Below are 4,118 nucleotides of genomic sequence, written 5' to 3'. Positions count from 1 at the left end.
TCCATCATCATGGATTTGTTCATTTCCTGGGTTTGTAGAGTAGCTGGTTCCAGCTTCAAAGACCCAAAAGGATCCTGCCAAACTGCAGGAAGACTGAACGGCGCAGTAGCAGCAGGGAATCCTGTAAGTCTGGGAAGCTAGTTCAGCCGCCCTATGTGCAGAAGTGACAAATGTCACAGAGAAGGGACATCTATGAGTTCCATTTTATGGGCTGCAATTTGAGCTCCTGGACATTTGACAGGAGATCACTGCTTGAAGAGGAAACACCAGGCAAACCATTATATACATCACCTTTAACCCTAGATAAACAAAGGTGATTTAAAAAAAATCAAAGCTGAATATCCTGTGCCACCCTCTCTGGCCAGACCACCCCCTCACATCACATCCCAATGTCTCCAGGCCTCTACGTATTTGAGTGCTCTAGACCATAGCTAGATTTGGGCATCAACATCCTGCACCAAGTTCAGTGCTCACCGATGAACTTGGGTGCCTCTGACACTGAACCTTGGTGGTCTTTCTTACAAGAGATCAGATCAGGTGTTTCCAAAGTCCTTAGATGCTGAGACCTCTGGACTTCATGAACTCTCTTTGGAGACTCAAGGCCATCTCTTCACCATGAGATTTTGTAATGCAATGGACCAGAATCAGCATTCCCATTCCAGCGTGGAGAAATGGGGCCACAGCAAGGGAAGATTCAACAGCAAGAAGACTGGAACCAAGCAGGGAAAACATCAACTCTCTTAGCTCTATGTCCAGTTTCAAGGGCTCGGGAAGCAACCGTAGGCCTCCTATAGGCTTGACTATCTCCCCCCTTCCAGCTCAGGCTACCTGCAGTACACATACCCTTTCTCTTAGGTGGGTTCCTTGGGGGGTGATCTTATAGTCTTGGCATCAACACCTTGTGGTGTCTACTGTAACTTAGGTTTTACCTTCCCAGATTCACACAAAGCCCCTGAGAGCCTCAGCACAAGGGTTCCAACTCTGCCACACATTGCCTGGGCCTGACAAGCTTCTAGGGACTCTGATGCAAGCCTTTGGGACCCATGCACTCTTGCATCTTTCATTCCTGTAAACCCAATACCACAGAAACAGCACTGCTAGCTTGAGATGTAGACCACATGTGTGTTAGCCTGTATGCTGAACCTGGAAAGGGTGGTAGATGGGGTGGGGGTGGGGTAGCTTTCTAGTAAGGAATCCTCTAAAGGTGCACTCAGTTTTTGCTTTCTCTTTTCTTTTTTCTCTTTCTTTTTAAAAAATATTTATTTGTTTATTATGTATACAATATTCTGTCTGTGTATATGTCTGCAGGCCAGAAGAAGGCACCAGACATCATTACAGATGGTTGTGAGCCACCATGTGGTTGCTGGGAATTGAACTCAGGACCTTTGGAAGAGCAGGCAATGCTCTTAACCACTTAGCCATCTCTCCAGCCCTCTTTCTTTCTTTCTTTCTTTCTTTCTCTTTCTTTTTTTTTTTTTTTTGGTTTTTCAAGACAAGGTTTCCCTGTGTAGCTTTGGAGCCTGTCCTGGCACTAGCTCTTGTAGACCAGGCTGGCCTCGAACTCACAGAGATCCACCTGCCTCTGCCTCCTGAAAGCTGGAATTAAAGGCCTGTGCCACCACTGTCCGGCTTCTGCTTTCTCTTTTCAAATGACTGCATTTTCACAAGTCTGACCCTTTGGTGAGGGGGTCTTGCCCTCAGCACACCCTTCCTGCTGCCTCTAAAACAGGAAGTTCACAGTTTTCAACTTTCTTCTTTTTGTCACTACAAAGATAAACAATAACAGCGAGCACTTGCCAGTCTGAAAGCCGGCCATTCTGCCAAACACAGGTCTGCTTCACTTTTAGATTCACTCTCAGCCACATCTCAGGACGCTAGCAAGAATGAAACCAGTCGGGGCTGGAGAGATGGCTCAGTGGTTAAGAGCATTGCCTGCTCTTCCAAAGGTCCTGAGTTCAATTCCTGGCAACCACATGGTGGCTCACAACCATCTGTAATGAGGTCTGGTGCCCTCTTCTGGCCTGCAGACATACATATAGATAGAATACTGTATATATAATAAATAAATAAATGTATTAAAAAAAAAGAATGAAACCAGTCTTTTCAGAATATAACTTAAATGGTTTCTAGACCAGCTCAGGATGGAGACCTTGTTCCCTTCTGAATCTTCAGTTCTCATCATTCTGGTCTTCCAGACTCCAATAGGAACACCTGAAAAGCTTTGTTTCAAACACTGTTGTGTAACAGTTTCCTCCAAGATTGAAACATTCCAACCTGCAGGAAGCTCTTTAAACTGAAAGGTTAAACAAATAGCTTCAGGAAGTCCCTGAAACTGAGCAGACTCACTAAAAGCCTCCCTGCCAGAGTAAGCAATAAAATCTAAGAGTCCCCCTCAGATGATTGAAGCCAAGTGGCAAAGAAGAATCTCTGAGTCCGGCAGTGGTGGCACAGGCCTTTAATCCCAGGACTCAGGAGGCAGAGGCATGCAGATTTCTGAGTTTGAGGCCAGCCTGATCTACAAGAGCTAGTGCCAGGACAGGCTCCAAAGCTACACAGAGAAATCCTGTCTCGAAAAACAAAACAAAACAAAAAAACCCAAATAAACAAAAAAGAATCTCTGAAGAGCAAAAGCAGCAAAAGACTCTGATATCAGACCAGCACTGCCTGGAAGCGGCAGACAATAGCCAAGCTGGCTGGAAGAGGTCTAGACTGAGTCATTTGGAAGGGATGCTCTCCACCCTGTTGAGCTGCCTGCAAGCTGTGCAGTGTGCTCCAGGTTTTCAGCTTTTGTTAGCTGTCACCTGGGCTAGGATGTGCTTTGGTGATGAAGCTGTCTTTGAGTCACTTATGCTCCTGTAAATAACTTATCCCCCATATCCTGTAAATAACTCTAATAAAACACATTGGTTCAACAACTTGGTTGGTGTCTGTGCTGTACTTTGCTGTGTTGTGGGATCCCTTTGCGGGGTGAGAAGACGTGCACAATGCATCTACCCCAGGAAAAAAACGTCATGCAACAAGCATTCTTTGTTGCTGTTGTTGTTTAGGTTTTTGTTTTTTCTTTCAAGATAGGGTTTCTCTGTATAACCCTAGGTGTCCTGGAACTTTCTCTTGCAGATCAGGCGAGCCTCAAACTCACAGAGATCTGCCTCCAGAGTGCTGGGATCAAAGGTGAGCACTACCATTGCCCAAGCTACAGTACACACTCTTGGCTTTCGTAATCCAGAATTCCAAACTTTTCCACATTCCTTCTAGAAACAAGTTCCCAAGGCCTAAGAAACATGTGATCAGTTTTATGACAACCTCACTTCTTAGCACCAGCTTTCTTCCTGAGTTGCTCTTCTTGCTTGTGTAACCTATCAGACAACAGCACCGGAAGGAAGGAGAGGAGGGATTGTTTTGTCTACAGTTGAAAGGTACGGTCCACCACCGCGGGAAGGCTTGGCAGTGGGAGTATAGGGCGTCTGCCTTCAGAAAGCAGAGGACAATGAACGCCAGCATCCATAGTGAAATCAGTAATCAGCTCAGCTTCATTTCTTCTTTTTATTCAGCTCAAGACCACAGTCGATGCCAGGAAAGATGGAAGATGATAGGTAATTCTTTTTTTTAATTTATTTATTTATTAAAGATCTCTGTCTCTTCCCCGCCACCACCTCCCATTTCCCTCCGCCTCCCCCAATCAAGTCCCCCACCCTCCTCAGCCCGAAGAGCAATCAGGGTTCCCTGCCCTGTGGGAAGTCCAGGGAACCCCCTCCTCCATCAAAGTAATTCTTAAGTAGGTAGATCGCTAGAGAAAGAGGTCCTGGATTAGATCAGGCTAAACCCCATCTAACTTCACTTTGATTCCCCTGACCCCAAGGCCAGCTCTCTCCAGTACTCCAGGGGGCTTTTCTCAGTGATAACTCCAAAAGTCCCCCCTCTTGTCACATCTAGTCTGGTTTCTGCTGTTACTTAAAGTGACTCAACCCAAAAAGAGCATCCTGCACTGCTGGCCCAATTCAAGGAAAAGGGACCCAGTTCAAATCTACAACTCTAGTAAAAAATATATTTAATGGGCTGGAGAGGTGGTTCAGAGGTTAAGAGCACTGACTGCTCTTCCAGAGGTCCTGAGTTCAATT

The sequence above is a fragment of the Microtus ochrogaster genome, unplaced genomic scaffold (genome assembly GCF_000317375.1).
Source record: "Microtus ochrogaster isolate Prairie Vole_2 unplaced genomic scaffold, MicOch1.0 UNK12, whole genome shotgun sequence".
NCBI classification, from domain to species: Eukaryota; Metazoa; Chordata; class Mammalia; order Rodentia; family Cricetidae; genus Microtus; species Microtus ochrogaster.
Note: the sequence above shows the minus strand (reverse complement) of the source record.